Source organism: Ambystoma mexicanum, chromosome 6p (assembly GCF_040938575.1).
Source record: "Ambystoma mexicanum isolate Mex_15411 chromosome 6p, UKY_AmexF1_1, whole genome shotgun sequence".
NCBI lineage: Eukaryota > Metazoa > Chordata > Amphibia > Caudata > Ambystomatidae > Ambystoma > Ambystoma mexicanum.
The window spans coordinates 469424051-469439516 of NC_090935.1; positions in this window are offsets into that span (position 1 = coordinate 469424051).

The window sequence follows — 15466 nt, forward strand, 5'->3', positions numbered from 1 at the left end:
CCCTACCCGAGTGTAGGTATATCTGTTCCTGTGATCAGCACACGAATGCGTTGCTACTCTGCTTCAACAACGCTACGTAAGTTCGCATCTAGGTATCCTGATACGGCTTGCTAATCACTAACCTTTCGGCATTCTAAACATTCCTACCCTGTCTCAATTTCAGTGCATTCCTCACCGCCTCTCTGTCTCCCGATTCCACGGACTCCATCTCTTTCTCACCTCAGTTTGCCCACCGGTCTCGTTCCGGAGCGTGGTAAGCTTCATTCGGGATTCTCCGGCATATTGATTTCCCGTTTCTCTACCTTTCCCGACTCACTATTCTATCTTCCTTCTCATAGTTACAGGCTTATGCTACACCGGTATTGCGACCGCCCGTGCAAAACCCTGCACTATCGAAACAACTCCTAGCTCCGCCCTTCTTGCCTCCCAAATAAGATTCCCCCATGGCTTTCCCCTATTCAATCTAGTTATCTTACAAGTTCTAATCAAAACCTTTTCTTACTACTGTAGAGGTTTTCTGAAGTTTCTGACTGGCACCTTTTCCCACACATCGTTCCTGTTTAAGGGTAATCTACATTCCTAAACATCTTACATTTCCATATTTTCACTTACCTGCTTATACTTACCAGTTTCTTTCTCTTTCAAGACGAACGTCCTCCGGACTTCACCTGAATCTCCGCTGCAATTGAAGACATCTTTCCCGCAACCTTCGGCACAGGGTTTTCTTCCCCAGACGGTTTCCCTGGGGCCTCTTCTCCTACCTGGTTATCTGGGTGGGGGAAGAGGTACTTGGGAGGCTTTCGCTTTCATCTCCCCGTTTGGAACAAGGAGAGTCTTCCCCTGCTGGAAGGTGTCAGTCACAGGATAGGAAGAGAGGTAACAGTGAGTCCTTGGGGTAACCTGCCAGCTGTTAAAATTTGTAATGATTATTGTGACAATCATCATTTCTGACAGCTGGAAAGGTCCATTTGGTCTGGGGATAACTCCTCTCACTACTTTCAATGTGTTCCCAGAGGTCAATTGTTGGCAGACAATGCAATTTACCACAGAGAATGCAACATGCTCTGCTAAATTCAGTGTAAACCACTCTTCAGCGAGCGTTGCGGCAAGATTTTCTCTTGTCATGTGAATGGGGTAGTGAAGCTGTTCTAGCACTACTTTTAGAAGGGCGACAGGCATACTGGTTTACTAGTGCTGTCTTGTCTCCACAATCCGTCTGAGGGGTTTAAAGAACACCCTTGATGCTTCCACAGATATTTCTCCTCCTGAGGTGCCTCCCCCCTGGAGCTCCATTAACTGAGACTGCCCCATGTTACTATAGGCTTCTGGTGTGGCTCGTGCTACCATCATTCTCTCATGGGTATGTGCCACATCCACGTCCATGATTGTTTCAGTCTTGGATGCCATACGTTTGGCTTCCGTGTCCGCTTCATGGTTTCCACGTGACACAAAATCTGTCCCCTTGGTATGAGCAGCGCATTTTACGACCGCTATGCCCATTGGGAGCTGTAGTGCTTTTATCAGCCTGTCCAACAAGGCTGCGTGCTGCACCGGCGTGCCGTCTGCTCGGAGGAAGCCCCTCCTTTTCCAGCGTGCCAGTCCTGCGTGCACTGTTGACGTCACATAGGCGGAGTCACTGTACACTGTTACTTCCTGGTCTGCGTGATTCTCAATGGCGAGTATCAATGCCACTAGTTCTGCAGCCTGTGCCGAATAATGAGATGGTATTCGTGCACTGACAAGCACCTGAAGCTCTCCATTGGCCATATGTTTGATCACGGCCATGCCTGTATACCTTTGTCCATCTTCTTTGTCAATTCTTGAAGACCCATCAATAAAGACGATCCCCCCCCCTGCCAGGGCATTTTCCTTTAGCCTGGGGATCTCATCATAGAATTCCTCATAGTTTGCATAGTCGTGTACAGGTTCTCCTTCTGTGACTGGCTCAGCTATGAACATAGCAGGGTTCACAGTTTTACATCACACTATTTTGATCGATGGATTTGAGATAATCACCTCGTAGGCTGATGCTCTCTGAGAAGGTAGCGTGCCCTTTGGCTTTTCTAGTAGGGTGAATAATGAGTGCTCAACATATAATGTCATGGAGCACCCCATCACACTGGATGACGCCTTCTCAATGGCGAACGCGGCGACAGCTAGATTTTGTTCACACGGGAAGTGGCCCTTCATTACCGGGTCCAAACTTCTGCTGTAATATTCTAGGGGTTTATATCCCAGTGAGGTTCACTGCACGAGTACCTCCGTCATGAAAATTGCCATCAGTATGAGAAAACAGATAGAATTCCTCAGCATAATTAGGAATCCTGAGGACTGGGGCCTTACAAATTGCCCCCTTGAGTTCTGTAAACCCTTTCTCCATTTCTTCATTCCATTCAATTTTTTCTCTCATCGCCTGGGCCTTTTAAAGGGCCTGCAACAAGGGCTTGGTATACGAGCTATAGTCAAAGATCCATGCTCTGATATAGTTGCACAGGCCTAGGAAGCTTTGCATTTGCTTTATTGTGTGCAGCTTGGCCGTGTTCATGATAGCCTTAGCCCTTTCTGGGGTTACCTTTTTCCCCTCATGTGAGATCAGTTGGCCTATGTACAACACCTCCTGTTGGCAGTACTGCAACTTGTCCTTGTCCACTTTGTATCCCTTCTCAGCCAATATAGTCAATAGCTGAACAAAGTCGTGTCGGTATTGCTCTTCAGTGATGCTGCAGATTAGAATGTCATCTACATACTGCAAAACAACACTGACCACCGCAATATTGCTTAGGTCCATTTGCAGGACTCTGTTGAAAATAGATGGAGACTCGCAATACCCCTGTGGCAGCCTCGTACTTTTCAGGCGCGTTTGTCTGAAAGTAAATGACGTCAGGTCTTGTGAGTCACGGTGCAATGGAATCGAGATAAATGCATTTTTCAAATCGATCACCGTGAAGTACTTTGGCTCAGTGGGTATGTTGCACAAAATTGTGGATGGATTATGGGACTAGAGGGAACTCGGCTTCGACTATGTCGTTTAGTGCTCGTAAATCCTGGATTAAACACCAGGACTCTCTCTTTGATTTCTTGACAGGATAAATCACTGTGTTGCAAGGTGATTCTGACGTCACTAAGATGCCTTGCTCCATCATGGCGGAAATTGTCTTTGCGATCCCTTCATCCGCCTCTCGGGACATGGGATATTGTCGTGCCCGCGGCAGAATTGCTCCCGGTTTCAATTTAATTTTTACTTCGCCTGCCCCTTTCAGGAGACCTACGTCATAGAGCCCTGTAGACCACACCGTGGCAGGCACTTCGGCCATGTCGTTATCAAAGTATTCTGGGTGTATTAGTGCCAACAACATTCTTTGTGGTATCTCCCTTCTGATCATTTTGACCCAAAATATGAGACTCACTTCCACCCGTGTCTCTTCTAGGTCAGGGTGTTCTTCAAACAGATCGTCATCGGTGACGTCAGTCACTCGATACCCTTCTTCGACGGTGACAATCGCACACCAAAGTCTGCCCTCGTCGTCATATCCTTCAACCAGTACCACTTTTCCTCGCACTGCGGTAGATTGTTTCATTAAGGGAAATACTTGTCCCTCCTCTTCGTGCATAGGTATTCTTGGCCTGAATAAAAACTCTTCAGGGGTTCTCATCGGTTTATCTCCGAGGCCTGGCAATCCCGCCATAAGCACTCGTACACCATATGCAAAGACTTCTGGCTCCAGCGGTACAGCTCTCATAGCTGCATGTCCAGAGTATGCGTTCATCATTTTGCACACATTTGAATAATGCATCTCTGGGGTGGAGCACACTATGCCATCCTCAGTGAACGAGATGGTCATATTCAACTTTGTCATCAGGTCCCGACCCATGATATTCACCGGGGACTGCCGCGAATACAATAAAGGTACATTCATGTCGCACTCTCCCACTGAGACTGGGAGTGCATCAGTAAAGGGAACTCTGCTATGAGCTCCAGTAAAACTCTGGGTATATATGGCCTCGCCGGACAAGGTGAACCTGCCTTCTCGTATGCACGAGCGCGTTGCACCTGTGTCAACTAAGAAGGAATATTCTTTCCCCCCTATGGTGACATTTACCCTAGGTTCCCTGTTAGGGTCTGGTGTCACTGATAGGATAGAACACATCAGAGTTCCATGTGAGCCGTCCTATTTCATGTATAGGTTCGGGTTTCGCCCACCGGAATTAGTGCCCTGAGCCACTTGCAGCAGTGTCTGCTGGGGTTGTCCCTGTGGTACATTCCCCATATTCTGTGGCTGGACCACTTGCTGTGCACCTTGCTGCAAGCCAACCACCCGCTGCTGCACGGTATAGTTTTGTGGACTGCCCTGTTGTGGGGTAGCAGGTTGATTCACCATGCCTGCCCCCATCCCTGGGCTGTTCTGCCACATGCTTTGGCTTTTGCACATGCGGGCCACATGTCCTGCCACATGTCCTGTCACTCCAAACAGCCAACACACTGGCAGTGGTCGGGCCATCTGTCCATCTGGCATAGTTGGACTGCCCATTGGTGCGTTCTGGATACCACCTTGAACATTTTGAAAACTTCCTTGGTTACCTCGAATCCCTCCCTGATTACTCTGCCATCCTCTTCCTCCAAAAACCCTTCCCCTTGGGTAAAATCCCGCGTTACCCTGATTAGTCTGTGGCGGGTTAGTTTCACGCTGTGCACTCGATTTGGCTGGGCTTGTTAGCATGGCTCCCTCGAGAGAATATTTTGAGAGCTTCCTTTGTACTAGCTTCGCCTCCTCTCCCTTACGTGTTGCCTCTTTCTTTCTACTTTTTCTTGCAACAGTCTACAGTAATGTGCAATTGTCAACTGGATTTCGGCCCATGGTTTAGCTTCTATTCCTACTAATCTTTTGAGCTGTTTTTGCACCGGTTCTGGTAACCCCTGGCACAATATATGGTAGAATACAGGGATTGATTTTGTCCAAGACTCATGCGTCTTGGAAATTCTAGATATGAAGCAACGGATCCTCTAACTCTTTCATTTTTCCAGTCACTATAGCTCCCATATCAGATGTGTCTGGATATAGCGTACGCAGCGCTTTCCACACTGCTGCTCTACAGTTGTTAAATGGCACTCCGTCATGAGAGGTGTTAGTTATGGTTACCCTAGGGTAGCCTGCCCCTTTCCACACATCGTCTGCTCTTTCAACAAGTATGGCAATTAGGAGACCCTTGATATCCCCTATGGCTAGGGTGACGCCCCCGTCATTTTCTCTAACTCATGTATTCACTTTCCGGCTCCTGATGTCAGCATTGGAAGCTTATTTTTAAGGTTCTCTCGGTCGATGTGTGGCCATGGAATATATTGTGGTCTTGCTCCCCCCTTTTCTAGCAGTGGGAATTGGAATGCGCAATCCTCCTTTTCCTTCTCTATACCTCCTCGGTCTCTTGCCGGGGTGGCATTCCCACCTTGCCTTCTACCTGGCAATGCCCTTAACCTATCTGTATAGGCAGGTGCTGCCACCCCCCTCTGACCGTGGGGTGTTTCTTCATGTCGGCTGGACTGTCCAGCGGACTGCGGTGTCCTGTTTATAGACCCGCCAGCATCTGACCATCGTACCTCTTGGTTCCCTCGGAGCCGCTTTTCTCACCGTCTCCCTTCGTCATGTGCCACTTCCTCCGCTTCCCCATCGGAGTCAGACTCTGAATACTCCCAGTTTACACAACTTCTTGCATCATCTTCGTTCTGCCCAACTTCTAGTCTATCTAGGGAACGTCCCCTACTCCCAGTACTTTGGGTGACATCCTCAGTGTCATATAGCTGAGTGCTCTCTAAGCGCTCATCTTCCCTTCCCTCTTGGGAGATTCGTTCCAGTCCCATCTCATCATAGATTTTATCAATCGCTTCCCCGATGCTTCTGGTGTCGAAGTCATCATCAATAATTGTCCCGCTTGTACCTGGTACCGCATCGCTTGCAGGAAAGAACTCTTCTATGTCTTCCCAGTCTACAACAGGATTGGGTTTTTTCACTTCCTGTTGCAAATATTCTAAATCTCGCGCCCTTTGCCTGCGTTTACGTTCTGCTTCCTCATCCATTTCTCTTCACTTCTTCGCTTCCTCTCTAGTCTTATCTACTTCCCTCATCCGTTCATTTCTACGTTCCTTTGCCCTTCTACTTTCCTCCTCTTCTTTCTTCTTCGCTTTCCTTTTGTGCACTCTTCTTTCTTCCTCTAACTTTAGCATGTTCTGCCTGTATTTTTCATAGGCAGCATATTGCGTGCGACTGAGCGGTATACCTTGCTCTTCACGATATAGTTGCTCTCACCTCAACCTATCCTTCTCTCTTGCCCTCTCGTCTCTCATATCTACTTCTTTCCCCCTTTCCTTTCTTAGCGCCTCGTCAGACCGTTCACTCGGCCTTGCACATCACTTCCCTTTCCATCTAATTTCAATAGTATCTGCCCTTCCATCCATTCGTCCTTTGCAAATGTTAACTCATGGGTTCCTTTCCGCTTCTTTCCCTCTCTCTCTCTATCGAGAGGTGCACTTGTTTGTGCCTGTCCTTTCTTTCCTCACCTCGCCTCTCTTTGTCCCACGGGATTGTGGAGGCTGAGTCAATTTCCTGTTCCTTCTCTTTCGTCTCGTCACTGCTACATGCAGGTGACTCATATGCGGGGTTGCTATAACCTGTGGCTGCCTTAAGTTCTCTTAGCGGGTAAAGACCCTCCGACTTACTTCCCTCAACAACTGGTTCCGGCGGGGCAGGTGGCGCGGTAGGCGTCTCACCCCCTTCCGTACATACATTTAATATCCAGTCTGCGGGGGGTTCTTCTTCCTTTACTTGTTCAAACATTTTCCAAAGCTCGAGAACAGCAAGGCATTTCTCGAGCTTCTTCCCGCTATATGTGGCATGTAAGAAGGTGGTTATGTGCTGTAAAACAGCCTTGGACAATGACCCATTCTGGGGCCATGGCATAAACATTTTATTTGCAGTGCCCTTAACCTACTCCTGGCTATATTTCTTCAGCTTTGTTGCATGCTTTGGCAACTGTTTGCACAAATGTGCAAGTGGGGTAACCTCCTCCATTCTTAATTTTGTTCACCAACAATTTTCACACAGGTTTTCAACTTTTCGCTATTATGAGCGAGCACCACATACGCAAGCTCCAACCCAACTTTTCCACAAAACTTTGCACCAACAGTTTTACTCAAAACTCATCAATTCAGTAGAGATTCCCTCTCATTTACAGAATCGCGTAAAGCAAAAATGCATTGCCATCAATCGATAATACAACAATTCCACATTCAGCATACACAGGACATATAGGACAGACGCTTGACAGACTAGACGGACACCAGCTGGACATACGTATACCTGTCTTCTAATCACTACCCCGTCATGGGATTTGAACGAACCCCATTACAGCGTCTTTAAACGCCACCGTAGCCTAATTTCCCTCCTATGTGGGCTCTGGGTTCACGTTCCTTCTGACCACTCTTTAAAGCGCAGGAACAAGGCAAATTTTACAGTTTTCTTTCGGGTGCCCCCCGGTATTCCTTACAGTTTTCTCTCTGGTGCCCCCCGGTATTCCTTACAGTTTTCTCTCGGGTGCCCCCCCAGTATTCCTTACAGTTTTCTCTCGGGTGCCCCCCCGGTATTCCTTACAGTTTTCTCTCGGGTGCCCCCCCGGTATTCCTTACAATTTTTAATTTCAGGTGCCCCCCTGATATTTTCCCCAATTAGTTTGGGTGCTCGGTTCTTTTACCGCCTATATATATATACAGTCTTCTCTGCTTCTAGCTGTTCTATTTTTCTCCGCAACCCACCGTTACCTTTCCCCTTCTTACTCTAAGTCCTATAAGACCTTTGCCAGGATAATGAGTTTCGTTGTTTCACTCACCGATCGCCTCATTTCCTCTCTGGAACTTCAGGATCACCGCCCCTTCCTCTTCCTGCTTTTAAGGTTTTCGTCTGATCCGCTGCCCATGGGATGAGAAGGGTTATGCTTGGAAAGGCAGGTTCCTTCAGACCCACTGCAGATTTTTGGGAATATTTACACTATCATTGTCCACGGGGAGCTTCTCAGGCTATTCAGCCGGAAAGGCGAAAGGACTTGTGATGTATCAGAAGGCCCATAGTTACTTTGTGCCGTCGGTCTAAAGGTGTCTTATACTATATCAATCGATAATCTATAATCGATGGCCGAAACCATCCTCACGCTACCAAGTGTTGACGAGGAGAGGAAATTACTGACGGGCCCATTGGTCAGTACTCACCCTCGAAAACTAGTAATACAAGATAGCTGCACCATGTAAGGACAGAGTGCAGGATTTACATACTCCAGCATGATTCAATAACCAGGACGCAATAAATTGGCAAAGGGAAGTCCGTTTAATGATACATACATCAGCTAATGGAAATCAGCAGCATCGCGAACACCTGCCTCACCCCGACTTCCCTGAACTTCAGTCAAACAGCCTCTTTTATGGGCAAAACTCGTCATTACTGATGTCTAACTCTATAAAAAACATCACGCAATATAATTGGTTGGGAAAGGTAACTTATGTATAGGTGCTATATCTGCATATGGAAATATAACAAGTGGATTGGATAACTCTTATCGGGTGGGCCTCTACGCCCATCCCTCTACAACACACGTGATTGACATCACTACAAGTACAACGTCTCATTGGTTACAGTGTCTATAGGACCCTAGATTACATGGTCCCTTGTGATTGGGCAAGTTACACCCCTAAACATAAATCTCCATTTTAATTAGCAGCATGCAGAATAGACACCCAGGTGCCTAGTGTCCCAAGATTCACCCTTCCTCCCTTCCATCAATCAGTGTTTTAGGGCTATGTGCCAATTAGTTGGCTGGGTATGGCCTCGGATCTGTAGTCTCTTATCAGGAAAAGTTATGCCATCCTGGGGTTCTGGATGACATCAGGCGGTGGTACATCTTCGTGCCTGTCTGGTCACATGTTGGTTCACCATGAATCTGCTTCAGTTTCCAACCTTTTTTGCATTTAATTCTGGGTTCGCTTAGCCACCTGCATGGGCCTCTCTTATCTTGACCTTCACAGGGCAGGCTGGTATGTTCTGAAGTTGGAGTCCAGTGAGCTCATGCCCACCTCCCCTTCTTTGGTTGACCTCGATTTCCCCGGCATGAGCCTCTCTTTGCTAAGTTTTGATTCTGTTCCTTCTCTGGTCTCTGCTGGGTTTCTAAACTCGGCCTGTCAGGCCATTGCCGCCTGGGTACATTTCTGCCTTCACAAAATGGAGTTGCTCTGGTATAATGTGTCTTCTTGAGGTAGATATGTGGTTGGCGCTTGCCGCTCTATTCTTCTATTAAGCATTGCAGGCAGTATCGTTTTCTCAGCATCTTGCGTTTCAAGCCTATTTACATACGTTTAGCAGGGCGGTTGCTTCCATCTTGTCTCGTGGCACCATTCCCTTACGTTTTAATAATATCTCTCCCCTTTGTCCATTACAATTGTCTTCGCAGTTACTAGTACTGGCATGCTTGCCTTTAGTAGCCAATTCAGTTCGTTCTTGAAGCTACTCTGGTCCTCGTCTCATTTCCACTGGCCTTCGATTACAGCTTTTGGGGTCTCCTCGTGGACCGTGTGTAGGTATTCCCCATTTCGTATCAGCAGCTGGTACGGCGGTCTGATAGGGTACCATGCTGCCCAGGGTTGTCGTGATATGTCTGCTTCAACCGGTACGGATCTTCTTATGTACATGGGCCAGAGTCCCAGTGCGGCTCTCTGTTGGTTCATTTGCTCCTCATACGTCACGTACCTTGGCGAGTACTTTACTGGTAACTCGCAACGGGGGGCAGGGGTGCAGGCCATGTCTGGGACCTCCTCTACAGGAGTGAGTGAGTCTGGTGCCACAAGCGCCAAGTCTGACTCCAAGTGGGTCTTTGGAGGGATGGAGAGGCCCTTGAGGGCCATGTAGGTGATCGTGGCCTGGCTCCAGCCTGACATCTTGGAGAGCTGGGGACATGAGGGGCAGGAATCATGACAGCTGGCGATGCTCGAGAGTGTACTATGCACAAAGATCCCACTTTAACCTGTGCTCAAAACGTGGGGAAGGGAGATCCAAGCTAGCGCATCCTGACATGATATTTGTGAACACTTCTTTCTTTTCTTGAAAGCCACCCCACACCCTTTTTGGTATTAGTTTTAAGGTTTGGCAATAGGTTTCTTAGTGTAGGCCCTTTTCATTTGACACAACACCGCTAGGACTGCCTTATTTTCATTTGTTGGTCGACGCTTGCTCCCATCTTAGATTTAGGTTTAGATTAGGCCTTTTTCCAACCTGCATACAGTTTAATAAACACCCTTGAACTGTGATCACTTGTGTTTGTCTTTACTGTTGCCACCATGAGTTCCTTACAGTATGTGCCCAGTTTCTCCAGGTGGAAAATGAGGTGCATAGTATATGCAGACGATCTAGTACTTATGGACTACACACAATTAGGACTATAGTCACAACTAGATGGTCTATAAAAATACTTGAATGATAATCACTTGCAGATACATTTGAGTGAATCAGATGTACATATCGTTACATCTCATAAGATGTCAAAGAACGTCAGTTGGAAATTGAACAATATACCAACTAAGAGAGTGGAATCAATTTGTTATCTAGGATTCACCACCTCAGAAACAAAGCATTGTGACTACACAAGAGCACGAATGGCCAAGAAAATCCAAATATGCACTTCACTTTTTCATGGCCACAAAAAGTAAACTCTGTGCCTTCTCTCTAATCCCATTCATCGAGTTTTACAAGGTTAAAGTCCCCCCAACTATTTTGTATGGGTGTTAACTCCTAAACATGTGGGATAGGAAATTCTTTGATGCTCTAGAAGTCAAAATTCCTACGCGGGCATTAGGCCTTGCAGTCTCAGTCCCAGTCAGTATCATTAGATTGAAACTGGGCCTGACCGCCTGGTGGTCTCAATATACCAGGAGGCGCCTCTCCTTACTGGGTAATCTGGAGCATGCAGGTAAATCTGGACTGGGGTTTTATGTGATGGCTCTACTATCAACAGAGGCCAATCCCTACTTAAAGAAATTTAAAAGACGCTGTAATGGGAGAGGGAAGAATTGGAGCTGACTGCACAGAGTCGGACATACTACTGGAAAAAAAAGGTTAGAACCTGGGATGGTATCGCAGATCTACAAGATCTGGGTAGACTGAAGCTCTACTCTGGCAAGGAGTGTTTTTTCCTACCTACAATTGAACTATTGACAATCCCTACAACTAAATGCAAAAAGACTGTGCAATAGTGTTCATAAGAAAGAAAGAAATGTTCACAAATGATAAGTCCGGATTTGGTAGCTGGGGTATCCCTTCCCCACGTTTTAAGCACAGGACAAGGGGGAACTCCTGAGTACAGCACACTCTCCAGCTTTCCCAGCAGGAGACAACAGTTCCATTCTCAGCTATCAGGACCTTCAGTGGTCAAGTTTCTTTTCTACAAAAAGTCTCTTGTCTCCGAGGACCTGATATGTTAAACACTAACAAACAAAAAGTTCCTTTCCAATGTATGTTGAGTGATGATTTTTCACCCTGGATCCCCTTCTTCTGGGCTCAGATTCACAAAAAGGTCCTCGCGATATCAGGACCTTCAAGGTTAGATCTCTTGCTTCCGAGGGCCTGGTATGTTCAGAATTATAAACAAAAGTTCTTTTCTGATAATACTTGGGTGATGATTCTTCACCCCTGGGTCCCCCTCGTACCGGCTCAGACCCCGCTCGAATACCGGCCCCCCCTCCATCAGGTTCACCCTGGCTTGTATCCAAAAGATTTCTCTGTTGCATTCACATATCGGCGGGGTGATGTCTTTTCTCCCCTGGATCCTTCTCTTCTGGGTTCAGACGCTTCTCGACGGTTTGCCTCACTCCATCGGGTTCAATACAGCTTTTGTCGGTGGTGATGGATTTTCACCCCTGGATCCCCCTCTTACGGGCTCAGACCCTTCTCGAATGTTTGCCTCCCTCTGTCGGGTTCACTACAGCTTTTCACAAAACTCTTTCACCTGCTACATTCAGAAGTCTTAATGTCTCTTTAAACAACGCACTGTGGACATCCCTTCGTCGGGTTCACTCTTGTCATCACACCATTCTTTAGGGCATCATGCTTCACCCCTTCCTGTCGGCATCCTCACAGTTCCTTCTCTTTTCTCATTAAGCGGGATTCATCTCCCTTAGCTTTCCACTGGTATGTCGGTCAATGACCTTTGACTGTACAGAGGATTTTGTTAGATCCCTTTATGACCACTTTGACCATTTCCTTGCGGCTCTCCCAAGTCCTTCTGGTATCGGTAGTTTTAACAAACGTGGGATCAACCAAAGTCTCTCGAGTGAGCACCCACGTGGTGCTGGACTCCTCTGCAGCTGATTTTCCCTTTAATGTTAGCAGTTCTTTGAACTTCCCTTAATTTGCCACTTTGCGATTTTCGTTCAACATAGTTCGGTTTCTTATCAGCTCTCCCCTCGACTCACCAGCTGTGATGAACTGCTTGGCTGTTCTTTCATCTGGAGTCAAGGACGGTACCACGGTAGCAGGCGTCTCTCTCTGTCCTGCTTAGCAGCATAGGAATGCTCTGTGTACCGTTGACATCTGCTGCAACACACATTGGCTATTGTTCACAGTCTTACAATTCCTTCTACAGAGGCTTCGTAGGTCTGGTTCAGAAAGGGCAAATTCGCTTCTCTCCTTGTCACCCTCTCGATTCTTGCCACCTTTCTACTCCTATTGAACTGCTGTGTTTGGATAGCTGTCTCATTGTGCGTTCTGCCTTGCTCATCGTGTGCTTTCGTGCTCCATCTTTTATCCCTGTGGGGAAGGGAAAGCGCTGTCAGGTGTGTGTGATTCTGGTCAATTGCCTGACTTTGCCTGACCCTTCTGTTGGGACATGTCAGGTAAACTGCTCTGGTGTTAGTCTGTTGTCTTTCATGGTGTGCAAAAGTGTTTGTTTCGGAAAAGGGGTGGGGGTAAAGTGTTTGAGTGTCTTACGTGGTAGGATGGGGAAAAGGTGTTATAACAAGGGGGATACCACGTCTCACCCGTCGGTGTCCAACTTCCACTCCCTGAGGACCCCCCATCCACGTGATTCTCCCTGACTAGCGCACCCCAGGAAATGGATCCAATAGCGATGGCTTGGTTTAAGTAAGCTAAGTGGGGGATAGACCCAGGACTGTTATTTATGATCCAACTGTTGTATTCTGACAATTCGAGTAAAGTGAGATTGAATATGCAGCGAGATTTATCTTGAAAGATCCCTCTGAAAAGAGGTGTACGCCAAGGGTGTGTGCTCGCCGTACCACTATTCAATCTGTATTTAGCAGATCTCTGGGCTAAAAGCATAGAGTGCGGTGGGTATTGTGAAAAACCTGAAGGTGTCTCACTGACTAGTCCCTGGAGATCTGTCATCCAGGTGGCCAGGACTTGGCCATCATTTTTCGATCCAGTTCCTGGGGGTGGATCAGTGCAGGAGGATCACCTGGGTGAGGCATCTTCGGAGTGTGGGAGTGGGACACCGGATGGTGAGATGCAGTATCCCCTTACCTGTAACACCTTTACTGTATCCTACCAGATAGGATATTTAGGAACTCTACCCCTCCTTTTACAACACAAACACGTTCACACGGACAGCCTGCTATGAGAGAAAACAGACTAACATCCGAGCCGTATACCTGACGTGATCCAATACAATGGTCAGGCGGGGTCAGGCAATTACTGACCATCACACACACCTGACGTCCATTAAGCTTCCCCATATGGATAAAAGGCGGAGCACGAGAGTGCACTCCGAGCAAGGCAAAGCCCATGAGACAGTAGCAATTTCGAGATGGCAGCTGAACGAGAGAGTAAAGATGGCAAGTTCCCTTGGCCTTTTCGACAAGTAACCGTTACTTTCCAGAAACCTCGAGAATAGAAAGTGTAAGAACAGGAAACCAGGCTGAAAAATCCTGCATTGTGTGTCGGAGATACCCAGGGCCCTCCCATGTCAATAATCAATTTGAGGAGAAGCACGAGCCACCGGTGTACGGCCTTGGCACCAAGAACAAAGCAGCGTCAGTGAAATCAACATAGTCGGTGAGGTGGGGAGACCGATACAAGACCAGTCTGTGTTGAAGCCAAGGATGCAAGTAGCAACATTGTATGGCAAGCACTGGAACGAACATTGTTAAAACCTGTGTGATAAAAGACGCAAGTAAATTTGAACTGCTGATGAGTGATTGAACTTTCAAAGTGAGATATAATACCTTTGACAGAGTGGGCCGGGACCGTTCGGGTGCTCAATCGAAGGTCTCTAAAAGGTATCCAGCTGAGAAGTGGCAAAAGTGAAAGTGAGAAAAAGGTTATGTCAAGAAGAGAACGAGTAATTGTGAATCAAAGTGGTCCTGCAATGGGTTGAGCAAAATCCTGTGCACAGTCGAAAGTCTTCGAGTTTTGAAGTAAAGAAAGCTTGGAAAAGTAGATAAAGTGGGTCTGAGCTCGGTGGAAGGGGTACCCGGGGTGAACAGAAAATCACCCGAGAAGGTTTTGTGCTAAAGTGGGTCTGAGCTCAGCAGAGGGGGACTCGGGTGGATCGAAAATCACCCGAGAAATTGTATATATCAAATCCTAAGAAGGACAGAACTTTAATGTTTGGCGTGTTGCATCAGGCCCTCTGAAATAAGAAAATGAATAGCAAAGAGACTTTGGCACAGAAGGGCCTGATGTTAAGGATTTGAACTGCATCCTCGTGCTAGAGAAGCCAGAGAGTGTGCTAAGCTCGAGTGTGTTGCCTTGTCCCGTGCTGAATACGTGGGAAAGGGAAGCCAATGGCTTGAATATCCTGACATATCATTTCCTGAAGACTTTTCTTTTGCATAACATTGTTTCCCACACTAATCGTATTTAGAAGTAAGGATTGGCAATAGGTTTATTAGTATAACCCCTTTTATTTTGACAGACTTGTCTAGGACTGCGTTATTATTATTTGATGGTCGTAGCTTGCTCCCATCTTTAGATTTAGGATTAGATAGGCATTTTTCAAACCCAATTGAAGTTCAATAAACACCCATGAACTGTGATCACTTGTGTCTGTCTTACTGTTTCATACCATGCCTTCCTTACAATACGTTGGCTGGACTTCGCGGGAAAGAAAGCTGAATTTTCCCTTTCTCGGGGTGAGACATAGGGCCTCATTACAAGTGTGCCGGTTCGGTAAGAAACGTTGCCGGTAAGACTACCGGCACCGTTCTTACCGGACCGGCACATAACAGGTCTGCTTGCCGGAGTTGCTATGCCCGGCAGGTCGGACCATGCCGGGCACAGCGGCCATGGTAAGCAGACCTACACAGAAGCGCTGGCCGGCACCGTTAATAAACGGTGCCGGTGCTTCCGTGTTCCCCATTCCCATAGAGTCCTATTGGATTCTATGGGAATGGGGAATACCATTTTTTGGGCGCCTGACTTTCTGG